We start from the raw sequence: 27,451 nt of genomic DNA, 5'->3' as shown, positions 1-27,451 counted from the left end.
TGGGTGTTGCATTGTGTGTGAGTCTCTGTTCCCCACTCCAATGGGAGAGTGTGTTGTTTGCAGTGTGGCAGTTAGACACACCAGAGTTGTGGCAGTTCCAGATTGCGATGAATTCTTGTGAAGTATGAAGAGCCCTTCTCCCCCCAGAGTCCTCGCTGGTCGAGCCCACTATTGCATAAATGCTGGCTTGTCCACAGCAGTGAGCTGTGGTGAAGAGTGATGAAGACTGGAGAGTTTAGCTTGGTGTTTGAGGATGGATGGCGCGCGAGCGGCGGTGATGTGCAGCATTTGTGGTTTTGACTTGGAGGTAAGGACTTAGGAAGGAAGGCAGAAGGGAGAGAGTGAGTTTGAATGTGAAACTCCTCAAAGTGTGAAAAAAAAAACAGAGCGCATATCCAGAAAGAAATGACTCTTGGTGTCAGCAGTGAAATAGCTTTTGCTGGGCGCCACTTGCCGGCGCCGGCTTTAGCTCAGTAGCTACTTCGATTTCACTCAAATCCGTCTGGCCGCGAGTTCGCGTCCAGTTAACTACGGGCGCTGCCCGGCGTTTTATTCCTTCGGTAACTTGGCTTGTTACCCCACCGGCAAATCTACACACTTTTCGGATCAATTTTATCCTGTCATTTCTCTCTTCGTGCAATCTATAAACATAGATTGCGTATAAGAAGCGCTGCTTTTCAAGTGGAACTGCGCAACAACAGCAAAGAGAGACTGTTCACAACTTGGACGGGTCTTTTGGATGAAAGTTTCAGAAATTTAATACGCTCCAAAAGTAACACTATTTTCATACATGAAACCACCTTGCTACAGTTCACGCCAGAGTTGCCGAGAAGGGGAGCTGCCTCCTCTCTCCCGTCTCAAAGCCGTCACTCTGTCTCACTGGGGTCACTCACCCTTACATTTCACAGACACCGTCGCGATGGGATTATCGGCAGCGCAAAGACGCGCTGGAAATGCCAATTGGCAAAGAATGGGATTTAAAAAAAACGGCATTTTCGCAGAAGCAGGCTTTTCGGCCGACCGTTTTAGTGGCTGCTCTGTGAGCGTTTGGAGTCAGGATCAAACTCCCGCCTTTTCCCCATCATCCTGCGCGCTGCTGCTATTTAAACCTGATGTGGAGGTGCCATAGCGACCTGAAGAAGGAGCAGCACAATTGGGTCAATGGGCTGAGGAGTGGCAGATGGAGTTTAACTTGGATGTATGCGGGGAATTGCATTTTGGTCAAACAAACAAAGGCAAGACTTATACAAAGAAAAGTAGGGCGTTGGGCCCTCTTGTAGGCCAGAGAGACCTTCGGGTTCAGGTGCATACTTTTTCTTGTAATTTGCATCACATCTAGACAAGGAGGTTAAGAAGTTGTTTAGCACGCTTGCTGTCTTTTGGTCAGACTTTGAGTTTAGGAGTTGTAATGTTCTGTTGAGGTCGTGCGGGATTTGAAGGTATTGAACTCATTATAGATCCGAGCAGGTTGTAAAGTGCCGAGTTTGAAGACGAGGTATTGCTCTCCAGTTTGCACTGCCATTCACTGGGACTTGCCCAGGACAGACAAATGGGCATGTGAGCAGGACACTGTGTTAAAATGACCGGCTTCGGGTAGGTCAGGGTCAAGCTTGCAGACAGAATGGAGGCGTTCTGCAAAGCGGTCACCCAGTCTGCGTTTGGATACTCCAGTGCCGATGAGGCCACATTGCGTGCAGCCCAGCTGATACACAAGAGTGGAGGAGGTAGTGGCGAAACAGTGCTTCAGCTGGAAAGAGTGTTTAGGCCCTTGGAAGGTGAGCAGGCAGGAGGTAAAGGGGCCGGTGTTGCATCTTCTGCAGTTATGTGGGAAATTGAGGTGGGAAGGGGAGTGGTGTTGGTGTCAAGAAGTGTAGTAGGCTGTCCTGGAGGGAAGGATCCCTGTGAAATGCGGACGGGGGGGGGGTGTGGGGGGAAGGGGGAGATGTGTTTGGTGGTGGCATTGTGCTGGAGTTGAATGTGGAGGCTGGTGCGAGGAAAAGTGAGAAGTATGGGGACTCTGGTGTTTTGAGTGGGTGTTGCATTGTGTGTGAGTCTCTGTTCCCCACTCCAATGGGAGAGTGTGTTGTTTGCAGTGTGGCAGTTAGACACACCAGAGTTGTGGCAGTTCCAGATTGCGATGAATTCTTGTGAAGTATGAAGAGCCCTTCTCCCCCCAGAGTCCTCGCTGGTCGAGCCCACTATTGCATAAATGCTGGCTTGTCCACAGCAGTGAGCTGTGGTGAAGAGTGATGAAGACTGGAGAGTTTAGCTTGGTGTTTGAGGATGGATGGCGCGCGAGCGGCTGTGATGTGCAGCATTTGTGGTTTTGACTTGGAGGTAAGGACTTAGGAAGGAAGGCAGAAGGGAGAGAGTGAGTTTGAATGTGAAACTCCTCAAAGTGTGAAAAAAAAAACAGAGCGCATATCCAGAAAGAAATGACTCTTGGTGTCAGCAGTGAAATAGCTTTTGCTGGGCGCCACTTGCCGGCGCCGGCTTTAGCTCAGTAGCTACTTCGATTTCACTCAAATCCGTCTGGCCGCGAGTTCGCGTCCAGTTAACTACGGGCGCTGCCCGGCGTTTTATTCCTTCGGTAACTTGGCTTGTTACCCCACCGGCAAATCTACACACTTTTCGGATCAATTTTATCCTGTCATTTCTCTCTTCGTGCAATCTATAAACATAGATTGCGTATAAGAAGCGCTGCTTTTCAAGTGGAACTGCGCAACAACAGCAAAGAGAGACTGTTCACAACTTGGACGGGTCTTTTGGATGAAAGTTTCAGAAATTTAATACGCTCCAAAAGTAACACTATTTTCATACATGAAACCACCTTGCTACAGTTCACGCCAGAGTTGCCGAGAAGGGGAGCTGCCTCCTCTCTCCCGTCTCAAAGCCGTCACTCTGTCTCACTGGGGTCACTCACCCTTACATTTCACAGACACCGTCGCGATGGGATTATCGGCAGCGCAAAGACGCGCTGGAAATGCCAATTGGCAAAGAATGGGATTTAAAAAAAACGGCATTTTCGCAGAAGCAGGCTTTTCGGCCGACCGTTTTAGTGGCTGCTCTGTGAGCGTTTGGAGTCAGGATCAAACTCCCGCCTTTTCCCCATCATCCTGCGCGCTGCTGCTATTTAAACCTGATGTGGAGGTGCCATAGCGACCTGAAGAAGGAGCAGCACAATTGGGTCAATGGGCTGAGGAGTGGCAGATGGAGTTTAACTTGGATGTATGCGGGGAATTGCATTTTGGTCAAACAAACAAAGGCAAGACTTATACAAAGAAAAGTAGGGCGTTGGGCCCTCTTGTAGGCCAGAGAGACCTTCGGGTTCAGGTGCATACTTTTTCTTGTAATTTGCATCACATCTAGACAAGGAGGTTAAGAAGTTGTTTAGCACGCTTGCTGTCTTTTGGTCAGACTTTGAGTTTAGGAGTTGTAATGTTCTGTTGAGGTCGTGCGGGATTTGAAGGTATTGAACTCATTATAGATCCGAGCAGGTTGTAAAGTGCCGAGTTTGAAGACGAGGTATTGCTCTCCAGTTTGCACTGCCATTCACTGGGACTTGCCCAGGACAGACAAATGGGCATGTGAGCAGGACACTGTGTTAAAATGACCGGCTTCGGGTAGGTCAGGGTCAAGCTTGCAGACAGAATGGAGGCGTTCTGCAAAGCGGTCACCCAGTCTGCGTTTGGATACTCCAGTGCCGATGAGGCCACATTGCGTGCAGCCCAGCTGATACACAAGAGTGGAGGAGGTAGTGGCGAAACAGTGCTTCAGCTGGAAAGAGTGTTTAGGCCCTTGGAAGGTGAGCAGGCAGGAGGTAAAGGGGCCGGTGTTGCATCTTCTGCAGTTATGTGGGAAATTGAGGTGGGAAGGGGAGTGGTGTTGGTGTCAAGAAGTGTAGTAGGCTGTCCTGGAGGGAAGGATCCCTGTGAAATGCGGACGGGAGGGTGTGTGGGGGGAAGGGGGAGATGTGTTTGGTGGTGGCATTGTGCTGGAGTTGAATGTGGAGGCTGGTGCGAGGAAAAGTGAGAAGTATGGGGACTCTGGTGTTTTGAGTGGGTGTTGCATTGTGTGTGAGTCTCTGTTCCCCACTCCAATGGGAGAGTGTGTTGTTTGCAGTGTGGCAGTTAGACACACCAGAGTTGTGGCAGTTCCAGATTGCGATGAATTCTTGTGAAGTATGAAGAGCCCTTCTCCCCCCAGAGTCCTCGCTGGTCGAGCCCACTATTGCATAAATGCTGGCTTGTCCACAGCAGTGAGCTGTGGTGAAGAGTGATGAAGACTGGAGAGTTTAGCTTGGTGTTTGAGGATGGATGGCGCGCGAGCGGCTGTGATGTGCAGCATTTGTGGTTTTGACTTGGAGGTAAGGACTTAGGAAGGAAGGCAGAAGGGAGAGAGTGAGTTTGAATGTGAAACTCCTCAAAGTGTGAAAAAAAAAACAGGGCGCATATCCAGAAAGAAATGACTCTTGGTGTCAGCAGTGAAATAGCTTTTGCTGGGCGCCACTTGCCGGCGCCGGCTTTAGCTCAGTAGCTACTTCGATTTCACTCAAATCCGTCTGGCCGCGAGTTCGCGTTCAGTTAACTACGGGCGCTGCCCGGCGTTTTATTCCTTCGGTAACTTGGCTTGTTACCCCACCGGCAAATCTACACACTTTTCGGATCAATTTTATCCTGTCATTTCTCTCTTCGTGCAATCTATAAACATAGATTGCGTATAAGAAGCGCTGCTTTTCAAGTGGAACTGCGCAACAACAGCAAAGAGAGACTGTTCACAACTTGGACGGGTCTTTTGGATGAAAGTTTCAGAAATTTAATACGCTCCAAAAGTAACACTATTTTCATACATGAAACCACCTTGCTACAGTTCACGCCAGAGTTGCCGAGAAGGGGAGCTGCCTCCTCTCTCCCGTCTCAAAGCCGTCACTCTGTCTCACTGGGGTCACTCACCCTTACATTTCACAGACACCGTCGCGATGGGATTATCGGCAGCGCAAAGACGCGCTGGAAATGCCAATTGGCAAAGAATGGGATTTAAAAAAAACGGCATTTTCGCAGAAGCAGGCTTTTCGGCCGACCGTTTTAGTGGCTGCTCTGTGAGCGTTTGGAGTCAGGATCAAACTCCCGCCTTTTCCCCATCATCCTGCGCGCTGCTGCTATTTAAACCTGATGTGGAGGTGCCATAGCGACCTGAAGAAGGAGCAGCACAATTGGGTCAATGGGCTGAGGAGTGGCAGATGGAGTTTAACTTGGATGTATGCGGGGAATTGCATTTTGGTCAAACAAACAAAGGCAAGACTTATACAAAGAAAAGTAGGGCGTTGGGCCCTCTTGTAGGCCAGAGAGACCTTCGGGTTCAGGTGCATACTTTTTCTTGTAATTTGCATCACATCTAGACAAGGAGGTTAAGAAGTTGTTTAGCACGCTTGCTGTCTTTTGGTCAGACTTTGAGTTTAGGAGTTGTAATGTTCTGTTGAGGTCGTGCGGGATTTGAAGGTATTGAACTCATTATAGATCCGAGCAGGTTGTAAAGTGCCGAGTTTGAAGACGAGGTATTGCTCTCCAGTTTGCACTGCCATTCACTGGGACTTGCCCAGGACAGACAAATGGGCATGTGAGCAGGACACTGTGTTAAAATGACCGGCTTCGGGTAGGTCAGGGTCAAGCTTGCAGACAGAATGGAGGCGTTCTGCAAAGCGGTCACCCAGTCTGCGTTTGGATACTCCAGTGCCGATGAGGCCACATTGCGTGCAGCCCAGCTGATACACAAGAGTGGAGGAGGTAGTGGCGAAACAGTGCTTCAGCTGGAAAGAGTGTTTAGGCCCTTGGAAGGTGAGCAGGCAGGAGGTAAAGGGGCCGGTGTTGCATCTTCTGCAGTTATGTGGGAAATTGAGGTGGGAAGGGGAGTGGTGTTGGTGTCAAGAAGTGTAGTAGGCTGTCCTGGAGGGAAGGATCCCTGTGAAATGCGGACGGGAGGGTGTGTGGGGGGAAGGGGGAGATGTGTTTGGTGGTGGCATTGTGCTGGAGTTGAATGTGGAGGCTGGTGCGAGGAAAAGTGAGAAGTATGGGGACTCTGGTGTTTTGAGTGGGTGTTGCATTGTGTGTGAGTCTCTGTTCCCCACTCCAATGGGAGAGTGTGTTGTTTGCAGTGTGGCAGTTAGACACACCAGAGTTGTGGCAGTTCCAGATTGCGATGAATTCTTGTGAAGTATGAAGAGCCCTTCTCCCCCCAGAGTCCTCGCTGGTCGAGCCCACTATTGCATAAATGCTGGCTTGTCCACAGCAGTGAGCTGTGGTGAAGAGTGATGAAGACTGGAGAGTTTAGCTTGGTGTTTGAGGATGGATGGCGCGCGAGCGGCTGTGATGTGCAGCATTTGTGGTTTTGACTTGGAGGTAAGGACTTAGGAAGGAAGGCAGAAGGGAGAGAGTGAGTTTGAATGTGAAACTCCTCAAAGTGTGAAAAAAAAAACAGGGCGCATATCCAGAACGAAATGACTCTTGGTGTCAGCAGTGAAATAGCTTTTGCTGGGCGCCATTTGCCGGCGCCGGCTTTAGCTCAGTAGCTACTTCGATTTCACTCAAATCCGTCTGGCCGCGAGTTCGCGTTCAGTTAACTACGGGCGCTGCCCGGCGTTTTATTCCTTCGGTAACTTGGCTTGTTACCCCACCGGCAAATCTACACACTTTTCGGATCAATTTTATCCTGTCATTTCTCTCTTCGTGCAATCTATAAACATAGATTGCGTATAAGAAGCGCTGCTTTTCAAGTGGAACTGCGCAACAACAGCAAAGAGAGACTGTTCACAACTTGGACGGGTCTTTTGGATGAAAGTTTCAGAAATTTAATACGCTCCAAAAGTAACACTATTTTCATACATGAAACCACCTTGCTACAGTTCACGCCAGAGTTGCCGAGAAGGGGAGCTGCCTCCTCTCTCCCGTCTCAAAGCCGTCACTCTGTCTCACTGGGGTCACTCACCCTTACATTTCACAGACACCGTCGCGATGGGATTATCGGCAGCGCAAAGACGCGCTGGAAATGCCAATTGGCAAAGAATGGGATTTAAAAAAAACGGCATTTTCGCAGAAGCAGGCTTTTCGGCCGACCGTTTTAGTGGCTGCTCTGTGAGCGTTTGGAGTCAGGATCAAACTCCCGCCTTTTCCCCATCATCCTGCGCGCTGCTGCTATTTAAACCTGATGTGGAGGTGCCATAGCGACCTGAAGAAGGAGCAGCACAATTGGGTCAATGGGCTGAGGAGTGGCAGATGGAGTTTAACTTGGATGTATGCGGGGAATTGCATTTTGGTCAAACAAACAAAGGCAAGACTTATACAAAGAAAAGTAGGGCGTTGGGCCCTCTTGTAGGCCAGAGAGACCTTCGGGTTCAGGTGCATACTTTTTCTTGTAATTTGCATCACATCTAGACAAGGAGGTTAAGAAGTTGTTTAGCACGCTTGCTGTCTTTTGGTCAGACTTTGAGTTTAGGAGTTGTAATGTTCTGTTGAGGTCGTGCGGGATTTGAAGGTATTGAACTCATTATAGATCCGAGCAGGTTGTAAAGTGCCGAGTTTGAAGACGAGGTATTGCTCTCCAGTTTGCACTGCCATTCACTGGGACTTGCCCAGGACAGACAAATGGGCATGTGAGCAGGACACTGTGTTAAAATGACCGGCTTCGGGTAGGTCAGGGTCAAGCTTGCAGACAGAATGGAGGCGTTCTGCAAAGCGGTCACCCAGTCTGCGTTTGGATACTCCAGTGCCGATGAGGCCACATTGCGTGCAGCCCAGCTGATACACAAGAGTGGAGGAGGTAGTGGCGAAACAGTGCTTCAGCTGGAAAGAGTGTTTAGGCCCTTGGAAGGTGAGCAGGCAGGAGGTAAAGGGGCCGGTGTTGCATCTTCTGCAGTTATGTGGGAAATTGAGGTGGGAAGGGGAGTGGTGTTGGTGTCAAGAAGTGTAGTAGGCTGTCCTGGAGGGAAGGATCCCTGTGAAATGCGGACGGGGGGGGGGGGTGTGGGGGGAAGGGGGAGATGTGTTTGGTGGTGGCATTGTGCTGGAGTTGAATGTGGAGGCTGGTGCGAGGAAAAGTGAGAAGTATGGGGACTCTGGTGTTTTGAGTGGGTGTTGCATTGTGTGTGAGTCTCTGTTCCCCACTCCAATGGGAGAGTGTGTTGTTTGCAGTGTGGCAGTTAGACACACCAGAGTTGTGGCAGTTCCAGATTGCGATGAATTCTTGTGAAGTATGAAGAGCCCTTCTCCCCCCAGAGTCCTCGCTGGTCGAGCCCACTATTGCATAAATGCTGGCTTGTCCACAGCAGTGAGCTGTGGTGAAGAGTGATGAAGACTGGAGAGTTTAGCTTGGTGTTTGAGGATGGATGGCGCGCGAGCGGCTGTGATGTGCAGCATTTGTGGTTTTGACTTGGAGGTAAGGACTTAGGAAGGAAGGCAGAAGGGAGAGAGTGAGTTTGAATGTGAAACTCCTCAAAGTGTGAAAAAAAAAAGAGCGCATATCCAGAAAGAAATGACTCTTGGTGTCAGCAGTGAAATAGCTTTTGCTGGGCGCCACTTGCCGGCGCCGGCTTTAGCTCAGTAGCTACTTCGATTTCACTCAAATCCGTTTGGCCGCGAGTTCGCGTCCAGTTAACTACGGGCGCTGCCCGGCGTTTTATTCCTTCGGTAACTTGGCTTGTTACCCCACCGGCAAATCTACACACTTTTCGGATCAATTTTATCCTGTCATTTCTCTCTTCGTGCAATCTATAAACATAGATTGCGTATAAGAAGCGCTGCTTTTCAAGTGGAACTGCGCAACAACAGCAAAGAGAGACTGTTCACAACTTGGACGGGTCTTTTGGATGAAAGTTTCAGAAATTTAATACGCTCCAAAAGTAACACTATTTTCATACATGAAACCACCTTGCTACAGTTCACGCCAGAGTTGCCGAGAAGGGGAGCTGCCTCCTCTCTCCCGTCTCAAAGCCGTCACTCTGTCTCACTGGGGTCACTCACCCTTACATTTCACAGACACCGTCGCGATGGGATTATCGGCAGCGCAAAGACGCGCTGGAAATGCCAATTGGCAAAGAATGGGATTTAAAAAAAACGGCATTTTCGCAGAAGCAGGCTTTTCGGCCGACCGTTTTAGTGGCTGCTCTGTGAGCGTTTGGAGTCAGGATCAAACTCCCGCCTTTTCCCCATCATCCTGCGCGCTGCTGCTATTTAAACCTGATGTGGAGGTGCCATAGCGACCTGAAGAAGGAGCAGCACAATTGGGTCAATGGGCTGAGGAGTGGCAGATGGAGTTTAACTTGGATGTATGCGGGGAATTGCATTTTGGTCAAACAAACAAAGGCAAGACTTATACAAAGAAAAGTAGGGCGTTGGGCCCTCTTGTAGGCCAGAGAGACCTTCGGGTTCAGGTGCATACTTTTTCTTGTAATTTGCATCACATCTAGACAAGGAGGTTAAGAAGTTGTTTAGCACGCTTGCTGTCTTTTGGTCAGACTTTGAGTTTAGGAGTTGTAATGTTCTGTTGAGGTCGTGCGGGATTTGAAGGTATTGAACTCATTATAGATCCGAGCAGGTTGTAAAGTGCCGAGTTTGAAGACGAGGTATTGCTCTCCAGTTTGCACTGCCATTCACTGGGACTTGCCCAGGACAGACAAATGGGCATGTGAGCAGGACACTGTGTTAAAATGACCGGCTTCGGGTAGGTCAGGGTCAAGCTTGCAGACAGAATGGAGGCGTTCTGCAAAGCGGTCACCCAGTCTGCGTTTGGATACTCCAGTGCCGATGAGGCCACATTGCGTGCAGCCCAGCTGATACACAAGAGTGGAGGAGGTAGTGGCGAAACAGTGCTTCAGCTGGAAAGAGTGTTTAGGCCCTTGGAAGGTGAGCAGGCAGGAGGTAAAGGGGCCGGTGTTGCATCTTCTGCAGTTATGTGGGAAATTGAGGTGGGAAGGGGAGTGGTGTTGGTGTCAAGAAGTGTAGTAGGCTGTCCTGGAGGGAAGGATCCCTGTGAAATGCGGACGGGGGGGGGGGTGTGGGGGGAAGGGGGAGATGTGTTTGGTGGTGGCATTGTGCTGGAGTTGAATGTGGAGGCTGGTGCGAGGAAAAGTGAGAAGTATGGGGACTCTGGTGTTTTGAGTGGGTGTTGCATTGTGTGTGAGTCTCTGTTCCCCACTCGAATGGGAGAGTGTGTTGTTTGCAGTGTGGCAGTTAGACACACCAGAGTTGTGGCAGTTCCAGATTGCGATGAATTCTTGTGAAGTATGAAGAGCCCTTCTCCCCCCAGAGTCCTCGCTGGTCGAGCCCACTATTGCATAAATGCTGGCTTGTCCACAGCAGTGAGCTGTGGTGAAGAGTGATGAAGACTGGAGAGTTTAGCTTGGTGTTTGAGGATGGATGGCGCGCGAGCGGCTGTGATGTGCAGCATTTGTGGTTTTGACTTGGAGGTAAGGACTTAGGAAGGAAGGCAGAAGGGAGAGAGTGAGTTTGAATGTGAAACTCCTCAAAGTGTGAAAAAAAAAACAGAGCGCATATCCAGAAAGAAATGACTCTTGGTGTCAGCAGTGAAATAGCTTTTGCTGGGCGCCACTTGCCGGCGCCGGCTTTAGCTCAGTAGCTACTTCGATTTCACTCAAATCCGTCTGGCCGCGAGTTCGCGTCCAGTTAACTACGGGCGCTGCCCGGCGTTTTATTCCTTCGGTAACTTGGCTTGTTACCCCACCGGCAAATCTACACACTTTTCGGATCAATTTTATCCTGTCATTTCTCTCTTCGTGCAATCTATAAACATAGATTGCGTATAAGAAGCGCTGCTTTTCAAGTGGAACTGCGCAACAACAGCAAAGAGAGACTGTTCACAACTTGGACGGGTCTTTTGGATGAAAGTTTCAGAAATTTAATACGCTCCAAAAGTAACACTATTTTCATACATGAAACCACCTTGCTACAGTTCACGCCAGAGTTGCCGAGAAGGGGAGCTGCCTCCTCTCTCCCGTCTCAAAGCCGTCACTCTGTCTCACTGGGGTCACTCACCCTTACATTTCACAGACACCGTCGCGATGGGATTATCGGCAGCGCAAAGACGCGCTGGAAATGCCAATTGGCAAAGAATGGGATTTAAAAAAAACGGCATTTTCGCAGAAGCAGGCTTTTCGGCCGACCGTTTTAGTGGCTGCTCTGTGAGCGTTTGGAGTCAGGATCAAACTCCCGCCTTTTCCCCATCATCCTGCGCGCTGCTGCTATTTAAACCTGATGTGGAGGTGCCATAGCGACCTGAAGAAGGAGCAGCACAATTGGGTCAATGGGCTGAGGAGTGGCAGATGGAGTTTAACTTGGATGTATGCGGGGAATTGCATTTTGGTCAAACAAACAAAGGCAAGACTTATACAAAGAAAAGTAGGGCGTTGGGCCCTCTTGTAGGCCAGAGAGACCTTCGGGTTCAGGTGCATACTTTTTCTTGTAATTTGCATCACATCTAGACAAGGAGGTTAAGAAGTTGTTTAGCACGCTTGCTGTCTTTTGGTCAGACTTTGAGTTTAGGAGTTGTAATGTTCTGTTGAGGTCGTGCGGGATTTGAAGGTATTGAACTCATTATAGATCCGAGCAGGTTGTAAAGTGCCGAGTTTGAAGACGAGGTATTGCTCTCCAGTTTGCACTGCCATTCACTGGGACTTGCCCAGGACAGACAAATGGGCATGTGAGCAGGACACTGTGTTAAAATGACCGGCTTCGGGTAGGTCAGGGTCAAGCTTGCAGACAGAATGGAGGCGTTCTGCAAAGCGGTCACCCAGTCTGCGTTTGGATACTCCAGTGCCGATGAGGCCACATTGCGTGCAGCCCAGCTGATACACAAGAGTGGAGGAGGTAGTGGCGAAACAGTGCTTCAGCTGGAAAGAGTGTTTAGGCCCTTGGAAGGTGAGCAGGCAGGAGGTAAAGGGGCCGGTGTTGCATCTTCTGCAGTTATGTGGGAAATTGAGGTGGGAAGGGGAGTGGTGTTGGTGTCAAGAAGTGTAGTAGGCTGTCCTGGAGGGAAGGATCCCTGTGAAATGCGGACGGGGGGGGGGGGGGTGTGGGGGGAAGGGGGAGATGTGTTTGGTGGTGGCATTGTGCTGGAGTTGAATGTGGAGGCTGGTGCGAGGAAAAGTGAGAAGTATGGGGACTCTGGTGTTTTGAGTGGGTGTTGCATTGTGTGTGAGTCTCTGTTCCCCACTCGAATGGGAGAGTGTGTTGTTTGCAGTGTGGCAGTTAGACACACCAGAGTTGTGGCAGTTCCAGATTGCGATGAATTCTTGTGAAGTATGAAGAGCCCTTCTCCCCCCAGAGTCCTCGCTGGTCGAGCCCACTATTGCATAAATGCTGGCTTGTCCACAGCAGTGAGCTGTGGTGAAGAGTGATGAAGACTGGAGAGTTTAGCTTGGTGTTTGAGGATGGATGGCGCGCGAGCGGCTGTGATGTGCAGCATTTGTGGTTTTGACTTGGAGGTAAGGACTTAGGAAGGAAGGCAGAAGGGAGAGAGTGAGTTTGAATGTGAAACTCCTCAAAGTGTGAAAAAAAAAACAGAGCGCATATCCAGAAAGAAATGACTCTTGGTGTCAGCAGTGAAATAGCTTTTGCTGGGCGCCACTTGCCGGCGCCGGCTTTAGCTCAGTAGCTACTTCGATTTCACTCAAATCCGTCTGGCCGCGAGTTCGCGTCCAGTTAACTACGGGCGCTGCCCGGCGTTTTATTCCTTCGGTAACTTGGCTTGTTACCCCACCGGCAAATCTACACACTTTTCGGATCAATTTTATCCTGTCATTTCTCTCTTCGTGCAATCTATAAACATAGATTGCGTATAAGAAGCGCTGCTTTTCAAGTGGAACTGCGCAACAACAGCAAAGAGAGACTGTTCACAACTTGGACGGGTCTTTTGGATGAAAGTTTCAGAAATTTAATACGCTCCAAAAGTAACACTATTTTCATACATGAAACCACCTTGCTACAGTTCACGCCAGAGTTGCCGAGAAGGGGAGCTGCCTCCTCTCTCCCGTCTCAAAGCCGTCACTCTGTCTCACTGGGGTCACTCACCCTTACATTTCACAGACACCGTCGCGATGGGATTATCGGCAGCGCAAAGACGCGCTGGAAATGCCAATTGGCAAAGAATGGGATTTAAAAAAAACGGCATTTTCGCAGAAGCAGGCTTTTCGGCCGACCGTTTTAGTGGCTGCTCTGTGAGCGTTTGGAGTCAGGATCAAACTCCCGCCTTTTCCCCATCATCCTGCGCGCTGCTGCTATTTAAACCTGATGTGGAGGTGCCATAGCGACCTGAAGAAGGAGCAGCACAATTGGGTCAATGGGCTGAGGAGTGGCAGATGGAGTTTAACTTGGATGTATGCGGGGAATTGCATTTTGGTCAAACAAACAAAGGCAAGACTTATACAAAGAAAAGTAGGGCGTTGGGCCCTCTTGTAGGCCAGAGAGACCTTCGGGTTCAGGTGCATACTTTTTCTTGTAATTTGCATCACATCTAGACAAGGAGGTTAAGAAGTTGTTTAGCACGCTTGCTGTCTTTTGGTCAGACTTTGAGTTTAGGAGTTGTAATGTTCTGTTGAGGTCGTGCGGGATTTGAAGGTATTGAACTCATTATAGATCCGAGCAGGTTGTAAAGTGCCGAGTTTGAAGACGAGGTATTGCTCTCCAGTTTGCACTGCCATTCACTGGGACTTGCCCAGGACAGACAAATGGGCATGTGAGCAGGACACTGTGTTAAAATGACCGGCTTCGGGTAGGTCAGGGTCAAGCTTGCAGACAGAATGGAGGCGTTCTGCAAAGCGGTCACCCAGTCTGCGTTTGGATACTCCAGTGCCGATGAGGCCACATTGCGTGCAGCCCAGCTGATACACAAGAGTGGAGGAGGTAGTGGCGAAACAGTGCTTCAGCTGGAAAGAGTGTTTAGGCCCTTGGAAGGTGAGCAGGCAGGAGGTAAAGGGGCCGGTGTTGCATCTTCTGCAGTTATGTGGGAAATTGAGGTGGGAAGGGGAGTGGTGTTGGTGTCAAGAAGTGTAGTAGGCTGTCCTGGAGGGAAGGATCCCTGTGAAATGCGGACGGGAGGGTGTGTGGGGGGAAGGGGGAGATGTGTTTGGTGGTGGCATTGTGCTGGAGTTGAATGTGGAGGCTGGTGCGAGGAAAAGTGAGAAGTATGGGGACTCTGGTGTTTTGAGTGGGTGTTGCATTGTGTGTGAGTCTCTGTTCCCCACTCCAATGGGAGAGTGTGTTGTTTGCAGTGTGGCAGTTAGACACACCAGAGTTGTGGCAGTTCCAGATTGCGATGAATTCTTGTGAAGTATGAAGAGCCCTTCTCCCCCCAGAGTCCTCGCTGGTCGAGCCCACTATTGCATAAATGCTGGCTTGTCCACAGCAGTGAGCTGTGGTGAAGAGTGATGAAGACTGGAGAGTTTAGCTTGGTGTTTGAGGATGGATGGCGCGCGAGCGGCTGTGATGTGCAGCATTTGTGGTTTTGACTTGGAGGTAAGGACTTAGGAAGGAAGGCAGAAGGGAGAGAGTGAGTTTGAATGTGAAACTCCTCAAAGTGTGAAAAAAAAAACAGGGCGCATATCCAGAAAGAAATGACTCTTGGTGTCAGCAGTGAAATAGCTTTTGCTGGGCGCCGCTTGCCGGCGCTGGCTTTAGATCAGTAGCTACTTCGATTTCACTCAAATCCGTCTGGCCGCGAGTTCGCGTCCAGTTAACTACGGGCGCTGCCCGGCGTTTTATTCCTTCGGTAACTTGGCTTGTTACCCCACCGGCAAATCTACACACTTTTCGGATCAATTTTATCCTGTCATTTCTCTCTTCGTGCAATCTATAAACATAGATTGCGTATAAGAAGCGCTGCTTTTCAAGTGGAACTGCGCAACAACAGCAAAGAGAGACTGTTCACAACTTGGACGGGTCTTTTGGATGAAAGTTTCAGAAATTTAATACGCTCCAAAAGTAACACTATTTTCATACATGAAACCACCTTGCTACAGTTCACGCCAGAGTTGCCGAGAAGGGGAGCTGCCTCCTCTCTCCCGTCTCAAAGCCGTCACTCTGTCTCACTGGGGTCACTCACCCTTACATTTCACAGACACCGTCGCGATGGGATTATCGGCAGCGCAAAGACGCGCTGGAAATGCCAATTGGCAAAGAATGGGATTAAAAAAAAACGGCATTTTCGCAGAAGCAGGCTTTTCGGCCGACCGTTTTAGTGGCTGCTCTGTGAGCGTTTGGAGTCAGGATCAAACTCCCGCCTTTTCCCCATCATCCTGCGCGCTGCTGCTATTTAAACCTGATGTGGAGGTGCCATAGCGACCTGAAGAAGGAGCAGCACAATTGGGTCAATGGGCTGAGGAGTGGCAGATGGAGTTTAACTTGGATGTATGCGGGGAATTGCATTTTGGTCAAACAAACAAAGGCAAGACTTATACAAAGAAAAGTAGGGCGTTGGGCCCTCTTGTAGGCCAGAGAGACCTTCGGGTTCAGGTGCATACTTTTTCTTGTAATTTGCATCACATCTAGACAAGGAGGTTAAGAAGTTGTTTAGCACGCTTGCTGTCTTTTGGTCAGACTTTGAGTTTAGGAGTTGTAATGTTCTGTTGAGGTCGTGCGGGATTTGAAGGTATTGAACTCATTATAGATCCGAGCAGGTTGTAAAGTGCCGAGTTTGAAGACGAGGTATTGCTCTCCAGTTTGCACTGCCATTCACTGGGACTTGCCCAGGACAGACAAATGGGCATGTGAGCAGGACACTGTGTTAAAATGACCGGCTTCGGGTAGGTCAGGGTCAAGCTTGCAGACAGAATGGAGGCGTTCTGCAAAGCGGTCACCCAGTCTGCGTTTGGATACTCCAGTGCCGATGAGGCCACATTGCGTGCAGCCCAGCTGATACACAAGAGTGGAGGAGGTAGTGGCGAAACAGTGCTTCAGCTGGAAAGAGTGTTTAGGCCCTTGGAAGGTGAGCAGGCAGGAGGTAAAGGGGCCGGTGTTGCATCTTCTGCAGTTATGTGGGAAATTGAGGTGGGAAGGGGAGTGGTGTTGGTGTCAAGAAGTGTAGTAGGCTGTCCTGGAGGGAAGGATCCCTGTGAAATGCGGACGGGGGGGGGGTGTGGGGGGAAGGGGGAGATGTGTTTGGTGGTGGCATTGTGCTGGAGTTGAATGTGGAGGCTGGTGCGAGGAAAAGTGAGAAGTATGGGGACTCTGGTGTTTTGAGTGGGTGTTGCATTGTGTGTGAGTCTCTGTTCCCCACTCCAATGGGAGAGTGTGTTGTTTGCAGTGTGGCAGTTAGACACACCAGAGTTGTGGCAGTTCCAGATTGCGATGAATTCTTGTGAAGTATGAAGAGCCCTTCTCCCCCCAGAGTCCTCGCTGGTCGAGCCCACTATTGCATAAATGCTGGCTTGTCCACAGCAGTGAGCTGTGGTGAAGAGTGATGAAGACTGGAGAGTTTAGCTTGGTGTTTGAGGATGGATGGCGCGCGAGCGGCTGTGATGTGCAGCATTTGTGGTTTTGACTTGGAGGTAAGGACTTAGGAAGGAAGGCAGAAGGGAGAGAGTGAGTTTGAATGTGAAACTCCTCAAAGTGTGAAAAAAAAAACAGGGCGCATATCCAGAAAGAAATGACTCTTGGTGTCAGCAGTGAAATAGCTTTTGCTGGGCGCCACTTGCCGGCGCCGGCTTTAGCTCAGTAGCTACTTCGATTTCACTCAAATCCGTCTGGCCGCGAGTTCGCGTCCAGTTAACTACGGGCGCTGCCCGGCGTTTTATTCCTTCGGCAACTTGGCTTGTTACCCCACCGGCAAATCTACACACTTTTCGGATCAATTTTATCCTGTCATTTCTCTCTTCGTGCAATCTATAAACATAGATTGCGTATAAGAAGCGCTGCTTTTCAAGTGGAACTGCGCAACAACAGCAAAGAGAGACTGTTCACAACTTGGACGGGTCTTTTGGATGAAAGTTTCAGAAATTTAATACGCTCCAAAAGTAACACTATTTTCATACATGAAACCACCTTGCTACAGTTCACGCCAGAGTTGCCGAGAAGGGGAGCTGCCTCCTCTCTCCCGTCTCAAAGCCGTCACTCTGTCTCACTGGGGTCACTCACCCTTACATTTCACAGACACCGTCGCGATGGGATTATCGGCAGCGCAAAGACGCGCTGGAAATGCCAATTGGCAAAGAATGGGATTTAAAAAAAACGGCATTTTCGCAGAAGCAGGCTTTTCGGCCGACCGTTTTAGTGGCTGCTCTGTGAGCGTTTGGAGTCAGGATCAAACTCCCGCCTTTTCCCCATCATCCTGCGCGCTGCTGCTATTTAAACCTGATGTGGAGGTGCCATAGCGACCTGAAGAAGGAGCAGCACAATTGGGTCAATGGGCTGAGGAGTGGCAGATGGAGTTTAACTTGGATGTATGCGGGGAATTGCATTTTGGTCAAACAAACAAAGGCAAGACTTATACAAAGAAAAGTAGGGCGTTGGGCCCTCTTGTAGGCCAGAGAGACCTTCGGGTTCAGGTGCATACTTTTTCTTGTAATTTGCATCACATCTAGACAAGGAGGTTAAGAAGTTGTTTAGCACGCTTGCTGTCTTTTGGTCAGACTTTGAGTTTAGGAGTTGTAATGTTCTGTTGAGGTCGTGCGGGATTTGAAGGTATTGAACTCATTATAGATCCGAGCAGGTTGTAAAGTGCCGAGGTTGAAGATGAGGTATTGCTCTCCAGTTTGCACTGCCATTCACTGGGACTTGCCCAGGACAGACAAATGGGCATGTGAGCAGGACACTGTGTTAAAATGACCGGCTTCGGGTAGGTCAGGGTCAAGCTTGCAGACAGAATGGAGGCGTTCTGCAAAGCGGTCACCCAGTCTGCGTTTGGATACTCCAGTGCCGATGAGGCCACATTGCGTGCAGCCCAGCTGATACACAAGAGTGGAGGAGGTAGTGGCGAAACAGTGCTTCAGCTGGAAAGAGTGTTTAGGCCCTTGGAAGGTGAGCAGGCAGGAGGTAAAGGGGCCGGTGTTGCATCTTCTGCAGTTATGTGGGAAATTGAGGTGGGAAGGGGAGTGGTGTTGGTGTCAAGAAGTGTAGTAGGCTGTCCTGGAGGGAAGGATCCCTGTGAAATGCGGACGGGGGGGGGTGTGGGGGGAAGGGGGAGATGTGTTTGGTGGTGGCATTGTGCTGGAGTTGAATGTGGAGGCTGGTGCGAGGAAAAGTGAGAAGTATGGGGACTCTGGTGTTTTGAGTGGGTGTTGCATTGTGTGTGAGTCTCTGTTCCCCACTCCAATGGGAGAGTGTGTTGTTTGCAGTGTGGCAGTTAGACACACCAGAGTTGTGGCAGTTCCAGATTGCGATGAATTCTTGTGAAGTATGAAGAGCCCTTCTCCCCCCAGAGTCCTCGCTGGTCGAGCCCACTATTGCATAAATGCTGGCTTGTCCACAGCAGTGAGCTGTGGTGAAGAGTGATGAAGACTGGAGAGTTTAGCTTGGTGTTTGAGGATGGATGGCGCGCGAGCGGCTGTGATGTGCAGCATTTGTGGTTTTGACTTGGAGGTAAGGACTTAGGAAGGAAGGCAGAAGGGAGAGAGTGAGTTTGAATGTGAAACTCCTCAAAGTGTGAAAAAAAAAACAGGGCGCATATCCAGAAAGAAATGACTCTTGGTGTCAGCAGTGAAATAGCTTTTGCTGGGCGCCACTTGCCGGCGCCGGCTTTAGCTCAGTAGCTGCTTCGATTTCACTCAAATCCGTCTGGCCGCGAGTTCGCGTTCAGTTAACTACGGGCGCTGCCCGGCGTTTTATTCCTTCGGTAACTTGGCTTGTTACCCCACCGGCAAATCTACACACTTTTCGGATCAATTTTATCCTGTCATTTCTCTCTTCGTGCAATCTATAAACATAGATTGCGTATAAGAAGCGCTGCTTTTCAAGTGGAACTGCGCAACAACAGCAAAGAGAGACTGTTCACAACTTGGACGGGTCTTTTGGATGAAAGTTTCAGAAATTTAATACGCTCCAAAAGTAACACTATTTTCATACATGAAACCACCTTGCTACAGTTCACGCCAGAGTTGCCGAGAAGGGGAGCTGCCTCCTCTCTCCCGTCTCAAAGCCGTCACTCTGTCTCACTGGGGTCACTCACCCTTACATTTCACAGACACCGTCGCGATGGGATTATCGGCAGCGCAAAGACGCGCTGGAAATGCCAATTGGCAAAGAATGGGATTTAAAAAAAACGGCATTTTCGCAGAAGCAGGCTTTTCGGCCGACCGTTTTAGTGGCTGCTCTGTGAGCGTTTGGAGTCAGGATCAAACTCCCGCCTTTTCCCCATCATCCTGCGCGCTGCTGCTATTTAAACCTGATGTGGAGGTGCCATAGCGACCTGAAGAAGGAGCAGCACAATTGGGTCAATGGGCTGAGGAGTGGCAGATGGAGTTTAACTTGGATGTATGCGGGGAATTGCATTTTGGTCAAACAAACAAAGGCAAGACTTATACAAAGAAAAGTAGGGCGTTGGGCCCTCTTGTAGGCCAGAGAGACCTTCGGGTTCAGGTGCATACTTTTTCTTGTAATTTGCATCACATCTAGACAAGGAGGTTAAGAAGTTGTTTAGCACGCTTGCTGTCTTTTGGTCAGACTTTGAGTTTAGGAGTTGTAATGTTCTGTTGAGGTCGTGCGGGATTTGAAGGTATTGAACTCATTATAGATCCGAGCAGGTTGTAAAGTGCCGAGTTTGAAGACGAGGTATTGCTCTCCAGTTTGCACTGCCATTCACTGGGACTTGCCCAGGACAGACAAATGGGCATGTGAGCAGGACACTGTGTTAAAATGACCGGCTTCGGGTAGGTCAGGGTCAAGCTTGCAGACAGAATGGAGGCGTTCTGCAAAGCGGTCACCCAGTCTGCGTTTGGATACTCCAGTGCCGATGAGGCCACATTGCGTGCAGCCCAGCTGATACACAAGAGTGGAGGAGGTAGTGGCGAAACAGTGCTTCAGCTGGAAAGAGTGTTTAGGCCCTTGGAAGGTGAGCAGGCAGGAGGTAAAGGGGCCGGTGTTGCATCTTCTGCAGTTATGTGGGAAATTGAGGTGGGAAGCGGAGTGGTGTTGGTGTCAAGAAGTGTAGTAGGCTGTCCTGGAGGGAAGGATCCCTGTGAAATGCGGACGGGGGGGGGGGGGTGTGGGGGGAAGGGGGAGATGTGTTTGGTGGTGGCATTGTGCTGGAGTTGAATGTGGAGGCTGGTGCGAGGAAAAGTGAGAAGTATGGGGACTCTGGTGTTTTGAGTGGGTGTTGCATTGTGTGTGAGTCTCTGTTCCCCACTCCAATGGGAGAGTGTGTTGTTTGCAGTGTGGCAGTTAGACACACCAGAGTTGTGGCAGTTCCAGATTGCGATGAATTCTTGTGAAGTATGAAGAGCCCTTCTCCCCCCAGAGTCCTCGCTGGTCGAGCCCACTATTGCATAAATGCTGGCTTGTCCACAGCAGTGAGCTGTGGTGAAGAGTGATGAAGACTGGAGAGTTCAGCTTGGTGTTTGAGGATGGATGGCGCGCGAGCGGCTGTGATGTGCAGCATTTGTGGTTTTGACTTGGAGGTAAGGACTTAGGAAGGAAGGCAGAAGGGAGAGAGTGAGTTTGAATGTGAAACTCCTCAAAGTGTGAAAAAAAAAACAGAGCGCATATCCAGAAAGAAATGACTCTTGGTGTCAGCAGTGAAATAGCTTTTGCTGGGCGCCACTTGCCGGCGCCGGCTTTAGCTCAGTAGCTACTTCGATTTCACTCAAATCCGTCTGGCCGCGAGTTCGCGTCCAGTTAACTACGGGCGCTGCCCGGCGTTTTATTCCTTCGGTAACTTGGCTTGTTACCCCACCGGCAAATCTACACACTTTTCGGATCAATTTTATCCTGTCATTTCTCTCTTCGTGCAATCTATAAACATAGATTGCGTATAAGAAGCGCTGCTTTTCAAGTGGAACTGCGCAACAACAGCAAAGAGAGACTGTTCACAACTTGGACGGGTCTTTTGGATGAAAGTTTCAGAAATTTAATACGCTCCAAAAGTAACACTATTTTCATACATGAAACCACCTTGCTACAGTTCACGCCAGAGTTGCCGAGAAGGGGAGCTGCCTCCTCTCTCCCGTCTCAAAGCCGTCACTCTGTCTCACTGGGGTCACTCACCCTTACATTTCACAGACACCGTCGCGATGGGATTATCGGCAGCGCAAAGACGCGCTGGAAATGCCAATTGGCAAAGAATGGGATTAAAAAAAAACGGCATTTTCGCAGAAGCAGGCTTTTCGGCCGACCGTTTTAGTGGCTGCTCTGTGAGCGTTTGGAGTCAGGATCAAACTCCCGCCTTTTCCCCATCATCCTGCGCGCTGCTGCTATTTAAACCTGATGTGGAGGTGCCATAGCGACCTGAAGAAGGAGCAGCACAATTGGGTCAATGGGCTGAGGAGTGGCAGATGGAGTTTAACTTGGATGTATGCGGGGAATTGCATTTTGGTCAAACAAACAAAGGCAAGACTTATACAAAGAAAAGTAGGGCGTTGGGCCCTCTTGTAGGCCCGAGAGACCTTCGGGTTCAGGTGCATACTTTTTCTTGTAATTTGCATCACATCTAGACAAGGAGGTTAAGAAGTTGTTTAGCACGCTTGCTGTCTTTTGGTCAGACTTTGAGTTTAGGAGTTGTAATGTTCTGTTGAGGTCGTGCGGGATTTGAAGGTATTGAACTCATTATAGATCCGAGCAGGTTGTAAAGTGCCGAGTTTGAAGACGAGGTATTGCTCTCCAGTTTGCACTGCCATTCACTGGGACTTGCCCAGGACAGACAAATGGGCATGTGAGCAGGACACTGTGTTAAAATGACCGGCTTCGGGTAGGTCAGGGTCAAGCTTGCAGACAGAATGGAGGCGTTCTGCAAAGCGGTCACCCAGTCTGCGTTTGGATACTCCAGTGCCGATGAGGCCACATTGCGTGCAGCCCAGCTGATACACAAGAGTGGAGGAGGTAGTGGCGAAACAGTGCTTCAGCTGGAAAGAGTGTTTAGGCCCTTGGAAGGTGAGCAGGCAGGAGGTAAAGGGGCCGGTGTTGCATCTTCTGCAGTTATGTGGGAAATTGAGGTGGGAAGGGGAGTGGTGTTGGTGTCAAGAAGTGTAGTAGGCTGTCCTGGAGGGAAGGATCCCTGTGAAATGCGGACGGGGGGGGGGTGTGGGGGGAAGGGGGAGATGTGTTTGGTGGTGGCATTGTGCTGGAGTTGAATGTGGAGGCTGGTGCGAGGAAAAGTGAGAAGTATGGGGACTCTGGTGTTTTGAGTGGGTGTTGCATTGTGTGTGAGTCTCTGTTCCCCACTCCAATGGGAGAGTGTGTTGTTTGCAGTGTGGCAGTTAGACACACCAGAGTTGTGGCAGTTCCAGATTGCGATGAATTCTTGTGAAGTATGAAGAGCCCTTCTCCCCCCAGAGTCCTCGCTGGTCGAGCCCACTATTGCATAAATGCTGGCTTGTCCACAGCAGTGAGCTGTGGTGAAGAGTGATGAAGACTGGAGAGTTTAGCTTGGTGTTTGAGGATGGATGGCGCGCGAGCGGCTGTGATGTGCAGCATTTGTGGTTTTGACTTGGAGGTAAGGACTTAGGAAGGAAGGCAGAAGGGAGAGAGTGAGTTTGAATGTGAAACTCCTCAAAGTGTGAAAAAAAAAACAGAGCGCATATCCAGAAAGAAATGACTCTTGGTGTCAGCAGTGAAATAGCTTTTGCTGGGCGCCGCTTGCCGGCGCTGGCTTTAGATCAGTAGCTACTTCGACTTCACTCAAATCCGTCTGGCCGCGAGTTCGCGTCCAGTTAACTACGGGCGCTGCCCGGCGTTTTATTCCTTCGGTAACTTGGCTTGTTACCCCACCGGCAAATCTACACACTTTTCGGATCAATTTTATCCTGTCATTTCTCTCTTCGTGCAATCTATAAACATAGATTGCGTATAAGAAGCGCTGCTTTTCAAGTGGAACTGCGCAACAACAGCAAAGAGAGACTGTTCACAACTTGGACGGGTCTTTTGGATGAAAGTTTCAGAAATTTAATACGCTCCAAAAGTAACACTATTTTCATACATGAAACCACCTTGCTACAGTTCACGCCAGAGTTGCCGAGAAGGGGAGCTGCCTCCTCTCTCCCGTCTCAAAGCCGTCACTCTGTCTCACTGGGGTCACTCACCCTTACATTTCACAGACACCGTCGCGATGGGATTATCGGCAGCGCAAAGACGCGCTGGAAATGCCAATTGGCAAAGAATGGGATTAAAAAAAAACGGCATTTTCGCAGAAGCAGGCTTTTCGGCCGACCGTTTTAGTGGCTGCTCTGTGAGCGTTTGGAGTCAGGATCAAACTCCCGCCTTTTCCCCATCATCCTGCGCGCTGCTGCTATTTAAACCTGATGTGGAGGTGCCATAGCGACCTGAAGAAGGAGCAGCACAATTGGGTCAATGGGCTGAGGAGTGGCAGATGGAGTTTAACTTGGATGTATGCGGGGAATTGCATTTTGGTCAAACAAACAAAGGCAAGACTTATACAAAGAAAAGTAGGGCGTTGGGCCCTCTTGTAGGCCAGAGAGACCTTCGGGTTCAGGTGCATACTTTTTCTTGTAATTTGCATCACATCTAGACAAGGAGGTTAAGAAGTTGTTTAGCACGCTTGCTGTCTTTTGGTCAGACTTTGAGTTTAGGAGTTGTAATGTTCTGTTGAGGTCGTGCGGGATTTGAAGGTATTGAACTCATTATAGATCCGAGCAGGTTGTAAAGTGCCGAGTTTGAAGACGAGGTATTGCTCTCCAGTTTGCACTGCCATTCACTGGGACTTGCCCAGGACAGACAAATGGGCATGTGAGCAGGACACTGTGTTAAAATGACCGGCTTCGGGTAGGTCAGGGTCAAGCTTGCAGACAGAATGGAGGCGTTCTGCAAAGCGGTCACCCAGTCTGCGTTTGGATACTCCAGTGCCGATGAGGCCACATTGCGTGCAGCCCAGCTGATACACAAGAGTGGAGGAGGTAGTGGCGAAACAGTGCTTCAGCTGGAAAGAGTGTTTAGGCCCTTGGAAGGTGAGCAGGCAGGAGGTAAAGGGGCCGGTGTTGCATCTTCTGCAGTTATGTGGGAAATTGAGGTGGGAAGGGGAGTGGTGTTGGTGTCAAGAAGTGTAGTAGGCTGTCCTGGAGGGAAGGATCCCTGTGAAATGCGGACGGGGGGGGGGTGTGGGGGGAAGGGGGAGATGTGTTTGGTGGTGGCATTGTGCTGGAGTTGAATGTGGAGGCTGGTGCGAGGAAAAGTGAGAAGTATGGGGACTCTGGTGTTTTGAGTGGGTGTTGCATTGTGTGTGAGTCTCTGTTCCCCACTCCAATGGGAGAGTGTGTTGTTTGCAGTGTGGCAGTTAGACACACCAGAGTTGTGGCAGTTCCAGATTGCGATGAATTCTTGTGAAGTATGAAGAGCCCTTCTCCCCCCAGAGTCCTCGCTGGTCGAGCCCACTATTGCATAAATGCTGGCTTGTCCACAGCAGTGAGCTGTGGTGAAGAGTGATGAAGACTGGAGAGTTTAGCTTGGTGTTTGAGGATGGATGGCGCGCGAGCGGCTGTGATGTGCAGCATTTGTGGTTTTGACTTGGAGGTAAGGACTTAGGAAGGAAGGCAGAAGGGAGAGAGTGAGTTTGAATGTGAAACTCCTCAAAGTGTGAAAAAAAAAACAGGGCGCATATCCAGAAAGAAATGACTCTTGGTGTCAGCAGTGAAATAGCTTTTGCTGGGCGCCACTTGCCGGCGCCGGCTTTAGCTCAGTAGCTACTTCGATTTCACTCAAATCCGTCTGGCCGCGAGTTCGCGTCCAGTTAACTACGGGCGCTGCCCGGCGTTTTATTCCTTCGGTAACTTGGCTTGTTACCCCACCGGCAAATCTACACACTTTTCGGATCAATTTTATCCTGTCATTTCTCTCTTCGTGCAATCTATAAACATAGATTGCGTATAAGAAGCGCTGCTTTTCAAGTGGAACTGCGCAACAACAGCAAAGAGAGACTGTTCACAACTTGGACGGGTCTTTTGGATGAAAGTTTCAGAAATTTAATACGCTCCAAAAGTAACACTATTTTCATACATGAAACCACCTTGCTACAGTTCACGCCAGAGTTGCCGAGAAGGGGAGCTGCCTCCTCTCTCCCGTCTCAAAGCCGTCACTCTGTCTCACTGGGGTCACTCACCCTTACATTTCACAGACACCGTCGCGATGGGATTATCGGCAGCGCAAAGACGCGCTGGAAATGCCAATTGGCAAAGAATGGGATTAAAAAAAAACGGCATTTTCGCAGAAGCAGGCTTTTCGGCCGACCGTTTTAGTGGCTGCTCTGTGAGCGTTTGGAGTCAGGATCAAACTCCCGTCTTTTCCCCATCATCCTGCGCGCTGCTGCTATTTAAACCTGATGTGGAGGTGCCATAGCGACCTGAAGAAGGAGCAGCACAATTGGGTCAATGGGCTGAGGAGTGGCAGATGGAGTTTAACTTGGATGTATGCGGGGAATTGCATTTTGGTCAAACAAACAAAGGCAAGACTTATACAAAGAAAAGTAGGGCGTTGGGCCCTCTTGTAGGCCAGAGAGACCTTCGGGTTCAGGTGCATACTTTTTCTTGTAATTTGCATCACATCTAGACAAGGAGGTTAAGAAGTTGTTTAGCACGCTTGCTGTCTTTTGGTCAGACTTTGAGTTTAGGAGTTGTAATGTTCTGTTGAGGTCGTGCGGGATTTGAAGGTATTGAACTCATTATAGATCCGAGCAGGTTGTAAAGTGCCGAGTTTGAAGATGAGGTATTGCTCTCCAGTTTGCACTGCCATTCACTGGGACTTGCCCAGGACAGACAAATGGGCATGTGAGCAGGACACTGTGTTAAAATGACCGGCTTCGGGTAGGTCAGGGTCAAGCTTGCAGACAGAATGGAGGCGTTCTGCAAAGCGGTCACCCAGTCTGCGTTTGGATACTCCAGTGCCGATGAGGCCACATTGCGTGCAGCCCAGCTGATACACAAGAGTGGAGGAGGTAGTGGCGAAACAGTGCTTCAGCTGGAAAGAGTGTTTAGGCCCTTGGAAGGTGAGCAGGCAGGAGGTAAAGGGGCTGGTGTTGCATCTTCTGCAGTTATGTGGGAAATTGAGGTGGGAAGGGGAGTGGTGTTGGTGTCAAGAAGTGTAGTAGGCTGTCCTGGAGGGAAGGATCCCTGTGAAATGCGGACGGGGGGGGGTGTGGGGGGAAGGGGGAGATGTGTTTGGTGGTGGCATTGTGCTGGAGTTGAATGTGGAGGCTGGTGCGAGGAAAAGTGAGAAGTATGGGGACTCTGGTGTTTTGAGTGGGTGTTGCATTGTGTGTGAGTCTCTGTTCCCCACTCCAATGGGAGAGTGTGTTGTTTGCAGTGTGGCAGTTAGACACACCAGAGTTGTGGCAGTTCCAGATTGCGATGAATTCTTGTGAAGTATGAAGAGCCCTTCTCCCCCCAGAGTCCTCGCTGGTCGAGCCCACTATTGCATAAATGCTGGCTTGTCCACAGCAGTGAGCTGTGGTGAAGAGTGATGAAGACTGGAGAGTTTAGCTTGGTGTTTGAGGATGGATGGCGCGCGAGCGGCTGTGATGTGCAGCATTTGTGGTTTTGACTTGGAGGTAAGGACTTAGGAAGGAAGGCAGAAGGGAGAGAGTGAGTTTGAATGTGAAACTCCTCAAAGTGTGAAAAAAAAAACAGGGCGCATATCCAGAAAGAAATGACTCTTGGTGTCAGCAGTGAAATAGCTTTTGCTGGGCGCCACTTGCCGGCGCCGGCTTTAGCTCAGTAGCTACTTCGATTTCACTCAAATCCGTCTGGCCGCGAGTTCGCGTTCAGTTAATTACGGGCGCTGCCCGGCGTTTTATTCCTTCGGTAACTTGGCTTGTTACCCCACCGGCAAATCTACACACTTTTCGGATCAATTTTATCCTGTCATTTCTCTCTTCGTGCAATCTATAAACATAGATTGCGTATAAGAAGCGCTGCTTTTCAAGTGGAACTGCGCAACAACAGCAAAGAGAGACTGTTCACAACTTGGACGGGTCTTTTGGATGAAAGTTTCAGAAATTTAATACGCTCCAAAAGTAACACTATTTTCATACATGAAACCACCTTGCTACAGTTCACGCCAGAGTTGCCGAGAAGGGGAGCTGCCTCCTCTCTCCCGTCTCAAAGCCGTCACTCTGTCTCACTGGGGTCACTCACCCTTACATTTCACAGACACCGTCGCGATGGGATTATCGGCAGCGCAAAGACGCGCTGGAAATGCCAATTGGCAAAGAATGGGATTTAAAAAAAACGGCATTTTCGCAGAAGCAGGCTTTTCGGCCGACCGTTTTAGTGGCTGCTCTGTGAGCGTTTGGAGTCAGG

Source organism: Chiloscyllium punctatum, chromosome 20, assembly GCF_047496795.1.
Source record: "Chiloscyllium punctatum isolate Juve2018m chromosome 20, sChiPun1.3, whole genome shotgun sequence".
NCBI lineage: Eukaryota > Metazoa > Chordata > Chondrichthyes > Orectolobiformes > Hemiscylliidae > Chiloscyllium > Chiloscyllium punctatum.
This window is presented reverse-complemented; position numbering follows the sequence as displayed.